The 17248-nt window shown below is 37.8% G+C and overlaps 1 long non-coding RNA gene across 2 annotated transcripts in view; it reads left to right on the plus strand.

The window, feature by feature from the left end:
• LOC140684254 (uncharacterized) overlaps positions 1-16107 on the plus strand; it is a 168177-nt gene extending 152070 nt beyond the window's left edge. The window contains exons 5-6 of one of the 2 annotated variants that reach the window (XR_012056241.1): positions 5579-5834; positions 6644-16107. This is a non-coding gene — a long non-coding RNA (uncharacterized lncRNA). Of the gene's footprint in view, positions 1-5578 lie in introns of both variants that reach the window. The other variant, XR_012056239.1, reaches the window with a different exon arrangement.
• The last annotated feature ends 1141 nt before the right edge of the window (positions 16108-17248 follow it).

Raw genomic sequence — 17248 nt, forward strand, 5'->3', positions numbered from 1 at the left:
ACATATTGCTCTAGTGTGTGTTCCCCATGGGCCACAGATGATGATAGTAAACCTGTTTCTTTGTGGGCTCCTCTCTATGTTCGTGCATGCTCTCTTCATGGGATGCACCATTTTTCCTGCTACAGGATGGGGCATATCCACCCCTGCAGCACGGGGTCCTCCATGGACTGGAGTGTGGAGATTACCTCCTCCAAAGGCTGTGGGTAATCTCTGTTCTGGTGCCTGGAGCACCTCCTCCTTCTCCTTCTCTGACCTTGGCATCTGCAGGGTTCTTTCTCTCATATTTTTCTCACTCCTCTCTCACAGCTGCTGCGCAGGGCTTTTACCCTTTTTTAGATATGTTCTTGCAGCAGTGCCACCAGCCGCACTGACGGGCTCAGCCATGTCCTGTGGTGGCTCAGATGGAGTGGGCTGGCACTGGCTGTGACTAACAGGGGCCCTGGTCTATTCCCACAGGGGGCCACCCCTGCAATGCCCCTGCTGACAAAACCTTGCCACACAAGACAAATGCTCCATGACAGTCTCTCTGCTATTACAGATAGGTTCACTCTTCATGTCACCTGACTTAAGCCAACCCTTCTCACACCATCTTCACGAACATGGGAATGCATGCAGAGTCAAAACATCCTACTGGAAGCTTCTGGGCTACACTGAGGCATATCTAGCATACATAGTAGCTTTATGAGTACCTTTATGAAATTATTTTAGATGGTTACATATAACTTCAGGAACTTGTCCAGCATCTTTTCATGAACTGCTTGCATCATCCAGATTTTTGAAGTGTTCTCAGTTTCAGCTATGGAAAATTATGTACTTGATATGAGAATCTTGGCTGACAGAAGAGAATCAAAACCCATGCCTGTTGCAATGTGAGAATTCTGCCTGTTTATCATCCACAGTTTGGGTAAGGAGGCAGGTGATGGAAGATTGGCAAGTGACATTAAGTTATGAAATAAATAAAAAACCTTGAATTTGAAAGACTCAGAACCAGAAGGAAGAGTTTATTTTTTCCTCTTACATATTATCTGTGGGACGCTAAGACAAGCAGGGTGAAAACCCCAATATTATTGAAACAGAAAAGTCATGATGAATCCAGCTGCCGGGAAGGCTTTGATCTAGTTCACACCTTAGTGGATATGAGGTATTTTAACTCTAAGTTACAAACCTGCCAGAGCCTCAACTCTGTTAGTTCCAGGGGCTATAAAACTAGCTGTTTTTCTCTGTGATGTGGATTCTGTGATTCTTAGTTTCACATTCTTCTTTATTTCAGAAAGCAGATCCATTATCATCAAAGGCTATCTAAATTTTAAGTAATGAGAAATTTATTTCAACCAAGAATAACAGAAAATGTTTCCAAGAATATCAGTCTTGTGGCAACAGGCTAGTGAAAGAAGGGACTTTCTGTTGGTGTCCTGCTGTGGAAGAGTTGTGCAAGCCTAGATTCAGGGGTCACACAGGCAGAAAAGCTGATCTCTGCATAACATTTTTATGAAACTAGGCTTCTTTATATCTGAGCCGCACAGCACCATTTGCAAATGTCATACAGATGAAATCTGTGAAATATGCGATGTTCTCTGGAAAAAAACAGTACTGCTCTGCCCACTGGGTGACGCAGGGAGCACACACACACTCACATCTAGGTGTGCTGCACAGGATACATGAACTTCACCGGGACACAGAGTACAGACCCCAGTGGGATCACTTACCCCAAGACAGCTGGAGTCACAGAGGCCAAAGGGGACAAGTTTTCACGTTTCACACCTCAGTTTACCTCAAAGACTTTTTCATCTCTAGGACAGTGGCAGCCTCTGTATCAGTGGTGTGTTTTAGTCTGACCTTTCCCCACACCCATGAATACAGTAAATAAGGAACTGCTACTGTCTCTGAAGGACAATCGCAAGGAAGACATCTGTGTTCCCAGTTCATACTACTACTTGCCGAAACACTTCTAGGATGTAATGTAATTTTTTTGTGTTTTATAGTCTTCTAGAAATATTTGCATTGCAATATCAGTATCAGAAATCTATTAGGTAAGACAATCCCTGAGATAAAAAGAAACAGAAGCATTGTTACAAAATAGGTGCTGGCTGGCATTTTGCCCTTTCTAACATATGGTTTTCCAGAGATACCACTAGCTTGTCTGATAGGTTCAGCTGTGTCCTGAAGTGGGTCTTTTTAGGAGACATCTGCTCTTGGCCAAATCCATCAAGTGGTGGATTACAAGCATGGAAATAGAAGATGGCCATATCAAGCTTAATTTCTTTTTTAACTTTTCTTCTTTCTAAAAACTTCCTGAATGCATTTGTGCATTCCGGATTGTGAAAGTAAAAAATGAAAGAGTTGCTTTAGGTATTTAAAAAATCCAACATGTAGAACCTCAGTACTTTTTAAAGGCAAATGATAAAAGTAGAATGACAAAATCCTAATTATTTTTCTTGCCTAGTTATGAATAAAACAAGATTTCACATAATGACCTCACTCAAAATGTAAAATTTAATTGAGTAGCTTTGTTGTGAAGTCTTTGTTTAAATTAATCTCTGAAACTTGTTTGTCTTCTTTTAGTGTCAATTCATCTTTACACAAAACTTAGGAAGAAACTTTCCATGAAGAATAAACTAGTCAGAGAAATGACAAGCACCTGCTTATACAGTCTGTCAGCATTTATGTTGGAAGTGAATAGATAGAAGCAGTAAATCTCACCTGTAAAATCATAGTTACAGAACTAAATAATGTTCCTAATTGGTGCAACTAGATCTTGAAAATCCATTTTTACAGATTTTCCCTTCTATTTCTAATGCTGGATATCTGCCAAAAAATGCTATGCTGAAAAATCAGCCTCCTCAGTTTTCAGCTGAAAATTCCAGTAAAAGCCACATTAGTATTACCACTGAAATATAAGTTGATATAAAATACCTGTATTTATCTTGGTTAAGATTTTCATCATCATCATCACAATATAATTTCTCTAAATATTTCTCCTCATTTTACATATATGGCATAACCTTATAAAGATTTCACAGTTTCCTGATGCACTTTTTCATCATCTAAGACACTGTTAACAGGACGGTTGAAGCAATCCATGTTTTGCTTTCTGGTGAAGTTACCACATCACATTACAGGGAAATCAAGGAAGGGAATGGCTGTTGGGAGGTCCACTGCTCAGGAGAACTACAAAAGGGATCAGGAACAAGTGATAGCAGAAGCTGATGGAATGGCAGCTGATGCTGTTAGGAGACACATAGAGTAGAAAGGAACGATGATGGACATGACCTGGAGCATGGATAAATATGCAGATTTTACTTCAGGTACTGTAATGTGAAAGATTTTTGTGTTACTGGGTTCACACCTTTGTGAGAAAAAGAAGGTTTGTTTTTTTTTTTATTGTTGCTGCTGCTTATGCAATAAGAAGACATCACCTACTCTTTGCTTATCCCAGTACCTGAGGAGCTTGCTGCACTGGAAGTGCTGAACTGTTTCTGTCCTGTGTGTCTCGAGTGCTGTGATGTGAAGCTTTCTGTATGATAAGTCACCTGCAGCTATCAGTGGTAATACACTGCAGAGAGCAAGCAGCCAAGACAAAACAGCAGCACCCAATTAGCACAAATCCCACCCACACCTTTGCTCAGTGCTAGTGCAACCATGACATTTGTGCCACACCACTCCTGAAGCCCTGTATTACTACAGATGCCAAGGCAGCACTTTTAGATGATTCACAAGTGGAGACCATGCCATGAGATATTAAAGATATGTGTACACAACTAATTAAACACAGTCAGAACAGATTCCATTACTAAAAACATAATAGTTAACTGCTTCTTAGAAATTGTTCCTCATGTGTTCTAATTCTTGGCTATTCCCAGGTCTTGTCTGAGAGATCTGAGAGGACTTCACAAGAATCAGTCTTTGCTTCAATGCAGGACTCCAGTAATTTAGCTAGAACTCTGCATGAAAATAAAGTACCAGCACTGCAGGTGCAGTGGGAGTGTTGGAACCAAGCTGAGAGTAAAAAATGACAGTGAGAGATGAAAAGAGATTATAGAAGGCTATTGCCAATGAGGAAATTAGGAAAAAAAAAAAAATCTATTTTCACAGTCAAAACCCCAAAACTGGCTCAAGAAAAAGAAACATAAACATAAGAAAAAAAAATATTCAAGAGTAAAGATCAACACTGTGGTTACCTTTGCATCTAGAAATTATGATGTTTTAAGGTATAAAATCAAGTTTTTATTTATAACAATGCGATATCTTGCATACAACAATATAGCTACTATTATGCTGCTTCTAGCTAAAAGTGACTCCTGAGAACTTAAAGGAAAAATGTATATATATGTTGCAGATCAGATGCTGTAGAAGGCAAAAAAAAAAAAAAAAGCCATAAAGATAAAAAAAAGCCCAAAAGGATTAGATCAAAAGGCCTGCAAAGAAAATGACACAAGTCTAAGTGCCAAAAAAAGGTCTAAAACTGAAGAGCACTTTGTCAGTGCTTAACTTTCTTCATGGATTGGCAAAGGTATTTCAGCACCTGCTGCCTGCTGGCCATCCACTGCTAACAATTAATTAAATTTAGGCAAAATCATACATTCTTTAAAAATCTCAGTTTCTTAAAAATGCAACCAAAAAAATTAAAGCACCATTTCAACATGGGCAAATAGAGACAATTCACACACACTCCACCCCTAATCCCTTCACTACAGCTGCAAATAAAATTCCTAACAATGACTTTGCCCTCTAGCATTGTTCAGTCCATGTTTTGCCCATTACCTTTCCCAATTACTATTCTTACATTCAATTCCAAAGAGTTCCCTATTGTGCAACACAAAGAGCTGTGGTGGGTTGACCCTGGCAAGAGCTCATCAAGCTGCTCTGTCACTCCCCTTCCATCAAAAGAATGGAGGGGAAAATAAGACCCAAAAGCTCATGGGTCAAGACTGGGACAAGGAGGTCACTCATGGGCAAAACAGACTCAACTTGGAGAAATCAATCTACTTGATTGCCAATCAAAAAGAACAAGATAATGAGAAACAAGAATAATTGTAAAATATATTCCCTCCTCATCTTGCTTTGTCCCAGTTTCAACTTAATTCCCAATTCTTCTACCTTCTCAATGTGAGAAGTGCAGGGGGACAGAGAATGGGGATTGTGGTCAGTTTGTAACACCTCATTTCCTCTTCTTCCTCCTCCCACTCCTCCCCTCATTTCATGGGAGACAATCCTCTGAACTCATCCAGTGTGAGTCCTCCCCAGGATGCAGTTTTTCGTGAACTGCTCCAATATGGGTCCCTTCCACAGGGTGCACTCCTTAAGGAACACCTGCTCCAGCATAGACATGGACCTCTCCACTAGTCAACAGGTCCTGCCAGGAGCCTTCTTTGTGCAGGCTCCCACAAGCTGCAGTTTCTTTTAGGCCAGATCCACATGCATGGGTAAGAGATCTTCCTTACCAGTGCAGAGGCACAGCTGCCTCACCATAGTTGTCACCATGGTCTGCAGGGGAGCCTCTGCACTGGCACCTGATGCATCTCCTCTTTCTCCCTTGGTGGAGTTGTTTTATTCATGTTTTCTATTTCCTCTCTTCCAGAATTTTTCATCCTTTCTTAAATATTTTATCACATATTTAAGATGGTAACATTAAATATGTTATCACATATTTAATGGCAAGATTCTGCCAGCATTGCTGACAGACTCGGTCCTAGCCAGCAGCGGGTCCATCTTGGAGCCTCTGGTGCCTTCTCGGAGGAGCCACCCCTGCAGCACCTCCCACCAAAACCTTGCCACGTAAGTGCAATTCAGTCACAGCAGTGCTTGCTGCACATCTAAGGGCAAGGTAAATCAAGGTAAGGAATAACTTTAAAATATGCAACTTGTCTGGGGACCATTAGTAAGCTTACAAGTGAATTTAGAAAAAGGAGTCTCTTGGGAGTCCAAAAGTGAGGCTCCTTCCTCAAGTGTAATGGAAAGCACTGAATGCAGCTTGTTTTAAACAGAGCATCATGCATTTATACTAGTCTGTTCAGTTGTCTATGACACAGAGTTGAACTTGGTGACTCAGAAGTTACAGTGAATTTTCTGTGCTTTTATATCTGCCTATGGCAATAGGCTAATGATAAAATCTGAGTTAAAAGCATTATCAGCAGTATGCTTTCACTAGAAAACAACAGGAGAGGATTTCATTCATATTCATCTTTCTAAAGAAGAAAGCTCTGCTTTGCACAGCTAAATCAACTTTTTAAAAATAGATTAAATATCTACCTACTGAAGACAAGATGTTTCTAGAGATTTATTCTTAATAGGCATTTTAATTAAATTTCAGCACCCACATCATATCAGTGCTCACAAGGGAGCCTGATGTACAAAAGAAAGAGGTTGCTGTCCATCATCCAGTCCTCTTCACTGTTTAAATACGTGTGGAAGCTTAAATGGTTCTTAACAAAAAGAATATGAAATTTCCAAGTATACATTTGCATGTAGTACTGGAGAGGAAGAAATTTCTTCTGTGATGCATTTGAGGTGCCAGAATGCTGTCTATTCCTTTTTCACTAATCCATCATATTAGGAAAGATTATGCTGAAATTTATTTTTAATTATAAGTTTTACTTTTGTATCATGAGCCACGTTCATGCCTTTCTTTCTCTAATTTTCTAAGGATGGTCACATTCATCAGAAGAGTACAAGTTAATGGTATGGTCCTCTTCCATGACTCTGGCCTTTTCTACCATTATTTTCAACATGAAAAATGTCTTGCTTTTCCTCAGGATAAAAACATTGCATAACCTCAAGAAACTTGGAAATAAAGAAAATTACCAGGATCCAAAGGATCTTCTCTGATAAAATATTTAATCTTACTACTTTTGATAGAAGTTAATTTTGCTGAAACTGTGAGTGAGAATAATTAGAAGACTTTGGAATAAAGAAGGTTGTGAACAGAAATACTCATTAAAAAAAAGGAAAAGAAACGAAAAGGAAGATGATGCACTGAACATTAAATATCATAGCATCATAGAATCATCTAGGTTGGAAAAGAACTTTGAAAACTTCAAGTCCAACTGTTAACCCAGCACTTTCAAATGATTATTCATTGAAGAAAACCTTTGATTTTGTTTTTCTGTCTTCCTTTTTTTTCTAAAAAAGATAATTGGTATTTTATTTGCTTCATCAAATCCATCTTTAGTAAGTCCTGACATGACGATGTGGGCCTTAAGTGCTAAACTCCTGATCTATAGCCTTTCATAGCAAAGAATTTGCAATTCTAAGGGCAGTTGAGAGAAAGAGGGAATTCTGTCTTATTGTAATTCATATTTACACTGTCTTGATGATATCCTAAAAAAAAAAAAATCTAGATTAAAAAATAAATAGTGCAGATTAATTATATGGTTATTCACTTAGACATGGTAAAATAATGTAGCCTTCAGTTCACAGCATATGAGAATGTGACAAACTCTTCATTAAAATGTCTATCTCAGACTGTTTATTCATTGGTCAGAAAAATCTGCAAATAAAGTATTGCTTAATGCAGAAATCTGTACCTTGTGCTATCTATCCTGTGTTTGAGGTATAGTTTATGTAGTCAGAAACAAAAATTACAATTAAAATTTTATCTGTCTTGCAGAATATGTATTCCCACTTTGTAAAATCTTTTTTTTTTTTTTTTTGCACAAAAGCTCATAAGGCTCATGAGTTAGAGCCTTTGAAACTGAGGATATGGAGTTAAGAAACATTCAAGTTTAGAATGCATTTAAGAGAGCTTGTAGCAACAAAGACAGACAAAAGACTGCAAAATAAACACAAGGCAGTCACTAGGCCCACATGCAATCTGGGAATTAGGACCATTTTCAGTCACTCATATTCTTGGTCTTCCTTGCTGGCACAGCCACATCACAAAGCCGTGGGCACAAAGGCCCAAGCCCAGCACCAGCTTGGAGACAAATGGTACCCAGGCTTGTGCAACACTCATGGATGCTAGAGTTCCAGAAAAGAAAGAATGAAGTAAAAGTCTGATATAATGCTGTTTACCATGCAGGCGTCTGTCTTGGGAGTAATACAGTCACGTTGGAAGTAGAGAGAAGTCAGTTCTAGTAGGGCATTATTAACCTTTTCCTCAAGCTGACATTTGAAATAGGCCAGGTGGATCACTTCTAAGGAATGCCCATTTTTCTCAAGTATGGGATATTGATGAGAGAATTGGCCCATGTGTAGATCTCTGCAACTGAAATAGGAGAAATACATCACAGTTTTGACACACTATTGTATGTCATACTCATAGTATTATATAATAATTATAGGTATTCTCTGAAGACATCTCTATATCACCAGCACATCAGATACATAGAAGACTCTACCTCCCTAGTTTAACTCGTTGAAAAATACCTTTAAGGGATTCACTAGTTATCCAAAATTAGAGGGAAAGAACTTAGGTTATCTATCCAAAGAAGTAGGTCAACATATTCCTTAAATTAAAAGGAGAAAACAAACTGTAATGAGACCAGCCAAGTAGAATAAACCTGATTTTCCTTACAGTTTCATAAATTATGGAAATTAAGGACAGACCAGAGAATCACAGAAAAATCACAGCTCGCTCCAAGATATATCAATCATTGTCATTTCTCACATACAAGCATAACACTGCCTCCTTTTTGGGCTTCAAATTAAGAAAATGAATATAGAAATACAAATTTAGAATAGATTAAACTAGTGTGATGAATAACCCTATTTCTCCAGCTAAGAAAAGGAAAGTCTTCACAAAAAGGGAATAAATTCCCTTTATTACTCTTATCAGTCCAATTCTGCTTGCCTTTGTGATGGCAACAGAAGGTCAGTTTCATGGCTTTGAAAGATTCACCAGTAATGACCCAGAACCAAACTAAACATCACACCATTAGCAGTCATTCAATAGACAATGAGCAGGTGGAAGATAATTCAGTGTTTCAGACTCAGATCCTATAAAATGATCCTCAATTTCCTCTGAACTTCCTGAAAATAGCCTGTAGAAGTGTTTGGAAAGAGATTAGGAAGGATAAAAACTTGCAAGATACCACTGTACTCATCTATGAAGGGACTTTTCTAAAGGCATTCTACGAGTTAGAGAAGACGGACAGCCAACAAGTTTAGACCTAGAGTCAAAACAGAGGCTCAGAATATGATGTACAGTTCCAGAATAAGACTTAACATATACAGGAAACTGTTATTCATCTAAATCTACTGTCCATCTGTGACTGAATCAATTTTAATAAATTTCCATTAAAATATTCTCAAGCATATTTAATTTACTTCTGTGGACCTAGCCCTTGACTGTATCTGGGTGAGTCCCTTCATAAAGGCAAACCTGGACACATACTTTGGATAAATATAGTGATCACTGAAATAAATTTGTAAATGATTTCATAACCTATACATTCTTCTGTGAATAACTTGGGAAAAAAGAAGGTAGAAGTGGCCAACTTAGACTAAAGCTGTTCTAACTTGTAAAATTTAAAACATCATATTACATGTTTTCTTCAGAAAGGATTCTTTTGGAGGAAAAGGGACTGGAAAAATAACACTTTCTGTTATTCTGAACTCACTTCTTAAAAAATGAATGAGTAAAGATCTAATCTGAGGGCTAAAAGAAAGGAGTTGTAATTTTCATACTCTAAGTCATTTGATTCACATGAGCAATAACCTCTCTATATGATTTTCCTTATTATATGACTCAGCTGTAGAAAAGCATCAGTTCCTGCAGGATATTTCCAAGTCAACTATCTATATTGACTCCTTGTCTTCCATAATGATGGGTTCTCAGGTGTCCACCTTTTTAAGATAATTAGATTTTTCCACTTTAAATCAGAATATAACCCCTGAAAGATTTAAAACAAACAAAAAAATTTCAGAAGATTTTGCAGAAGACCAAGAATTTGCTACAGTCATAATAAAAAGGGGTCAGCAGGTAAAAGTAGCTGCTGTGTTCTGCAGTTTTGATGGTGTTATTGCAGAAGAAAAACCTGAGGTGTAATATTTATACTGTATGCAAGGCTTTTTTTGGGAAAGCATTTTGCAAATTTATACATCGGAGAAAGCAGCTGTTGCATGGCTGTGATTGACCAACACACCTCCACAGTGGTGGAATGTTCAGGGATGAAGTAAAAACCCCAATGAGCTCAGGTAAAAAAGCATCATAAACAAAGCTAAGCTTATCTCAACACCAGGGAGAATTGAAGGGCAATGTTTTTAGATAAGACAGATGCACTGTTGAATCATCAGATTCCCTGAGATAATTAACAGACAATTATGTCTTCCTGAGCTGCCCAGACCAGTGTGCCAGGGCTGGGAGGCTCAGTCCAACATAAAGTATAAAATCTGGTCAGCTGCTAGAACAGGATTGGAAGACAGTTCTATCTGGCTTTAATCCATGCACGCTTTCCTAGGGACTGGGGATGCTCAGCATCCTGACAGTGAGCACACAGAGACCGGTAATGAGGAACAGGATTGTTCTGTGATTCAACCATTATGCAAGTGCTGTATCATTTTTTTTATTATTATTTCAGTACCTTGCTGTAGCAAATCTGTTAAATCAAAACCACAAATATGCCAAATGAGTAGATTTGATAATGCACACTGAACCCTCTCTCTCCTGCTCAGAGACTACTTCTCTCAAGATACAATCAAGACAAAAGCTCAATCTGCTGGTGAAGTGGGTCAAATGAAATTTCAAATAAAAGGGTAAGAATTGAGAACTTAAAGGAAGGCATAAGAAATATACAGTACAGGCCTGGTCCTTATCCCACAATTTTAAGCCACAAAATAGATCAAGCCACTCCCTGAACTCTAGGAACATTCCCATGCTCAAATCTTTCATTGCTTAGTGTCCTGGCTTGTAAGATAAGCATGTATTCTATTGCTATCTGTTGGAGGTTGGGCAGTTTTCTTATCTCTTTCAAGAACAAAGTCTTCCTCCGGGGAGATAGCTTCTGTTAATAGACTATTGAATAACTCACTGCATGACTGGTAAAGTTACATCATCCCATTGTGAGATGCTCCACCCAGAGGGAGGAGCCAAGCATTCTTACCTGCATAAAATCAGCACTTTTTGAGACACTGGCAGCCACTTCGCTGGATTCCCAGAGGAGCAGCTTCTTCTCTGCTGAATTCCCAGAGGAAGACCAGGCCCAACTACTACCAGACCTTCAGAGAAAACTACGCCCTTCTAGAGATCACCACTTCAGCAGCATTTCATCTGCCACTCCAGGAGGAGCAGCCACCATTTTAACTGGACTACTACCAACACCCTGGCTCCTCAGGGTGTCAGGTTTCTGACTCCATCACTAGTTTTGTTTGTACTAATTACATTTTTATTTTTTTTTTATTATTATTATTTTTTATTTAGTTCTTTTCCTAGTAAATAACTGTTATTCCCATTCCCATATCTTTGCCTGAGAGCCTTTTTTGAAATTGTGGTAATTCGGAGGGAGGGGGTTTGCCTTTTCCATTTCATGGGAGGCTTTTACCTTCTTTCACAGACTCCTGTCTTTTCAAACCAAGACACTTAGCTGTAATCTGGCAGGGTTACTCCTGAACATAGTCACTCTTAGAAATGTAGACTAATAATATGATCCTATTAAAAAATCCCATGGCAAATTTGTCAATAATGTTATTATAAAGAAAAAAAAAAAGATGAAAAATAAAAAAAAACAAACAAAAAAAAGAAAAAAACAAGAAAAAAGGAAATGAAAATAGAATAACAGATAGGGATGCAATGCATACTCACTTTTATAATATAGATAATATAGACCCCAATTAAAAAAATAGTTTCTTTTCAAAGTGTGAGGAACATGCTTACAAGGACACTTTAGAGTGAATTGTTGGAGAAAATCAGGCACTGGGCAGTTAATTTCTAAATTTCTTCACTTTCTTAGGTGTATACATTCTCTATATAGATTAAGGGGATTTTTCTCTTAGGGGTGTCAGGTCTGGTTTTACAGTGGTTTTTAATTAAGAACTTGTTAGCCACGTCCCATTTTCAATCACTTCCCTTTGTAAAAGTGCAAAGCAAAAGCAAGAATATACTTGAAGTTCTTTCATTCACAGTCTTGGACACCAAAGCTGGTGTATGAAGCCAGCTGAATTTATTGCATGTAGCACATCTCTTCCCATACTTCAGTGAGTGAGCAAGCCACAGTAGAAACAGGGTGACTCATTAGTGAAAGCAGCAAACTGAAGCACATTTTGAGCAGATGAAATTAATGAAAAACCCATAAAGTAAACCCAGAAGTAAAACTGTTCTGAACAGATAAAACCCTAGATTTTCTGATTTTTGGTCATCTTGACATATGTCTCAAGGTGAATACATAAAGCAGAAGATAACAGTTTACATTCCACACTACATTGTGTGGGGTGGGATTTAGGCACACAAATACACATGTCTACTATCATTTAGGCACTGCGAGGGGAGCCTGGCAACTTCCACCTGAAACTGGAGAAAGTAGAAAGCTGCCTGTAAATACCTGTCATCTTCAAGGTATCTTAAATCAAAGAGGACATCCAAACCAGCCCCAAATGCCTACAGGACAAGTCAGGCTAGTCCTTACCTTCTTTGTTGGAGTACCTATGTTGGTGTGTTTCCCTGTGTATACATGCACACAAATATGTACCCATGCATCAAAGTGCCAGCTGAGTCCAGAACAAGTCTCTCTATAGACTGCTGCACCACTCACATCTTCTGTAAGTCTGGAGTTCTCCCATAGCAATTAATACACAAAGGTTTTTCTAAAGTTGCATAGAAAATATTTTAGGGCAAGAATATTCTCTTTTTATACTTCGTAGATGACCTGGTGTTCTAAAGGGGCTGACAGGTTCTTCCAGAGAAGTGTCAAGCACCATCTGTATTCACAGACAAGTTTCCAGTCACCACTTCCCTGTTGTTGAAATATTGTCAATCACTTGCTAAGGTCTAAGATTTTTAATAGCACTGGACTATTTCAAGATCTGCAATTTCTTCTCTGCCAGAAAGCATTTTTTTTTTTTTTTTAAACAGAGAACATTTCACTAAGGAAAAATTCACTCCTCATTATGGGACATGTCTCATTACTGAACATAACTCCTTACTCATCAAAGATCACATTCTGAATGTGTGCATGCAATGAATGTGTGCATCAAGTGAGAAGCACTCGGCTCCTTGCCACAGGTGCTGCATTGTGTTGATAGCAGCAGGGAGATGGCAATGACTAATCAAGCATGTCAGCTCCCTTCTCCTCTTTACTGGGAGTGAGTTGGGCTCAGTCTTGCTGTTTTCTTCTGTCTCAGAGTGCTAGACAGTGTGCTTGGCTTATGTGAGAGAGGACTTAAAAAAGCCAGAGAACTTTCTTTCTTTTGGTAAGCAGGGCTGCACTTTAATAGAATTAGGAGAAACAGAGTCAAGATTCTAATTTTGGAGTATGGAGGCCTTTTTCCTGAGGAGCAATCTCTGAATAAGCACATACAGACTTATATGTAAACTAATATGTTCAGTTAATAACTTCAAATGCATACTACCTTCCTTTTAATAAAAACCTAGACACACAGTCATACAATCAAATAAGCATAAAATTATTATAAATATATATTGATTTTTATTTAGGAGGGATGATTTGTTCTTATTAGAGAGAAGCCCTGTACAATAATTGGCATTTCCCTAAGGGTTGCTTTCTATGAAAAGCCAATAAAAAAAAAACAACTGGATGTAGAATGCAGGTTACATTTAAACTGACACTATTATTCTATTTCTACAAATTGTAAACTACAATCTCAATTGAAAAGAATTGGGTAATTGGATATTTTTCTACAGGATGTGAGGAATGTTTTAAAATTTGTTTTGTACTGCAGTTTTCCTTGGATAAGCCATGTTGCATGGAGTCTATTCCAACTGTCTTTAGCCAGATAAGTTTTAGTCACTCAGTTTAACCTAATTTCCTTGGTTTGCTTGGAGAACAGATGGGCACCCACAAAAGACAGCTGAGCCAGCCTGAACTGTTCAGCATCTGTGGGATGAATTGTACTCCGATCATGTCTTGTGAGTAATTATAAACAAGGCATGCATGGCTATTTTAGAAGATATGTTTAAATTTTACGTAACTGCAGTCATGCTGTGAGAATCCCAGTCTTTGTCTCATTGTCACTCAGTTCTTTGTAGCACTCCAACTTCATAATTTCATTCATGTTTGTATTGGATTTGCCTGACAAGATATTGGTAGTGTCGGGTTTCATATGGGTGGCTTCTGAGAGAAGCTACCAGAAATTTCCTTCATGTCCACAGAGAGAGGCAGAGGTGTCCAAGACAGACCTGATGCTGGCCAATCAGCCCATTAGAGACAGTGGTGTTTACTTATTTAAGTGAAGATTGGAGGAAAGGGGTAATGATGCCCTCACAGTGTTGCTCAAACAAAGTAATTAAAAAAAGAACAATTTGACCATCATCAGTAAATACAGGAATGGGTGACAGTCTATTAATGAACAATTAGGATAATGATTAATGCTTCAGGAAAACCTGTTAGATCTTTTCCAAGTAGTTTGTTCTGCTAATTATCCCAGTTTGGTTAATAAAGGTAATGGATGGTGATGTAAGAAATTGTCACTTCTGTAATGATCATGATTCAATACTGCTTGACATTTTGATTAAGAACTAGAATGATATGGTATTAATATGAGGCACCAAGATTGTATTAAAAATAGACATAGCATATCTCAAAACTAATGGGAATTAGGCAGTGCATTTCTTAGGGACCACAAGGATCCACAGGAGTTGATTCTTAGCTTCATGAAACATGCAGCTCTCTTGATCAACTTAGAATAAAGCCAAACAAAGCAAATTGATCAAGTATGCTGATGGCAGATATTTTTGAAAAATAGTAAGTATGAAGGAGAGGATAAGTTCCCAATTAAAAGTTCCCAATAAGTCTTCCACTTCTGATGAGTGGAAGAAAGCAACAAGCTTCTTAATTCAATTAGTGGAAGTAAAATATCTGGAAAAATAGGTGTTATTAAGAGAAGAGGAGAACTTCTGCTGGTTGTCAAGGGAGAGGACTGTGGTCCCTTGAGAGGGCTCTGGAGAGACGCAGGAGTAACAGCTGAACCTCTAGCAGGATATCTCTAAGACCAATATACAGTACCAAGTAGGATTTTTGTGACTACACTTCCTTTGTTCTGACAGAGCTGTGACTGTCACCATATCCACATATACTGGTCACAATTTATGAGGTCTGACAATCTGGAAACTGAGAAATCAAAAGTTGTGCCTTGTAATGGCATCCTGGAAGATGAAGCTATTTAGAATATCAAAAACTCTAGAGTGATAAAACGAAAAGGCTTCCCTTAAGTATCTATACTGAGAGTAAAACATGGATAATGGATACTTCAATCCAGTTGCCAAAGTTGTAACTACATCCGACCCATACTGAAAATCAGAATGTGATACTCATTTTTAAAAGTGAAAGTCTTCTAAAAATCTTGTGAAATGTCCCAGATAATGTTATACACAGCTAGTGTTTTCTTCTAGAAACTCTTAGTTTTTTAAGCAGCAGTGAATCAATGAAGTTGGACAATGGATACAGGTACATTTATTTTCGAAAATGTTTTAAAATCTTCTTAGCATCCAACATTCAGTCATTTACCGAAGGTCATACAGAATCTGTGAAGAGGAATCAGAGACTAACTTGTGATCTGCAATGATCTCAATATCTTCATCTTTCTCACCATTTTGGGATCATTCAATAGTGTCTCCATTCTGAATATTATGTATTTTGAAAATAAAAAATAGAAAAATAAATGCAATTGCAAAAGCTTTTGTTTCTGATTCATTTTCAAATCACTTTTAAGCTGATAAAACAGACTTCAATCCACACTGGGTGTTATGCATGATATGGTTAACTCAGTTGAGGTGGGGTTGTGGAATTTACTATTTGAAAATTAATTATTTAAACCTAAATTCAAAACCTTTATGCTTTATGCATGCTTTATGGCTCCAATTTTTGTTATAGATCTGCTAAGACATCTTGCCATGCAGGCTATCCTATTTTATTCAGTACAAAGTCTTACCTAAATTTTGTTGTGCTATAGCAACAGCCAAAACCTCAGTCTCCAAAATAGTCCATGAAGCCAGGCCCAGAGCAGCACTTTTTATCTTTTATACTTTTTTTTAGCTGTATTCTTGGCACTACGTCTTTATTTTAAATATAAGGGATTGTCATTCCTTGAAGGACAGCATGCCTTTATGTTTTATATTTGACTTGGACTTACACCCAGGCATACGACAAATATAAAATAAAAGAAAATTGCATGTAGAACTCAGAGTTTGAGATTTGGACTAAACAGGATGATACACAAGGTCCTTGTGGCGTACCAAGACATGCCCTATCAAGCACATGGGCTTGGACAGATGGCTGGCACCACAGGAAACTGAGACAAGTGTGCAAAGACAATAAAATAAATGTAAAATTGAGCTTTAATGCTTTGTTTCCTTAAATCCACCTACACTTCAGATGCTCAAAAAATGAGGCCTCATACACCCTAATTATCTATTTGCCCAGATAAAATCATCCATTTCACAGGATCTTTTTGACACTTTTTACCCCAGCTTTACTCTTTTCATTTTTCCTAATTTAACTTGAATGAGCCATTTTTCCTAATTTAACTTGAATGAAAACTTGAAAGAAAAGTTAAATCATCTGTTCTAGATATTGAGAGTTTTTTCCTAACTTCCTCACAAGTGGTATTTAAAAAAGAAAAGGCAGTGGTAAAAGAGAAGAGTGGGACAGAAATGTATTTTTCAGGCGTATATAAAATGCTCCTCTGGTGCACTAGTAAAGGTGTAGGTGGCTGAAATCTGTTGGGTATGTAGTAACCTAGCAAGAAGGGGTTACTCAGTGTCTTTCTTCATGAGGTGCAAACGTAATTGCTCAGCACTTTAAAACATTACCTCAAAACATCCCAAATATTTGTAAGCGTGGGTGTTTCCTTCCCTGTGAAAGTGGGTTCAAATCAGAACCATTCATCCACAGGCTTCCTGACAAGGAAGCTGTAGACATGAGAATCCATGTGTTAGCCAGACTGCAAAACAAATGTGGCTCATTAGGATGGGTCATATACAAAAAAAAGCTTCTTATTTTTCTCTATCCCAGACCCAATCTACTGAGCAATTTTTTTATTGTGGTCAGGAGGGCTTTCATAATTTAGGACTTGTTTTTTTGTATTTCAATCTAGCACAACATAATCAAAACCTACTGGTCTCATTTATTTTATCTTCAAT

This window comes from Taeniopygia guttata, chromosome 1 (genome assembly GCF_048771995.1).
Source record: "Taeniopygia guttata chromosome 1, bTaeGut7.mat, whole genome shotgun sequence".
In the NCBI taxonomy this organism is placed as follows: Eukaryota; Metazoa; Chordata; class Aves; order Passeriformes; family Estrildidae; genus Taeniopygia; species Taeniopygia guttata.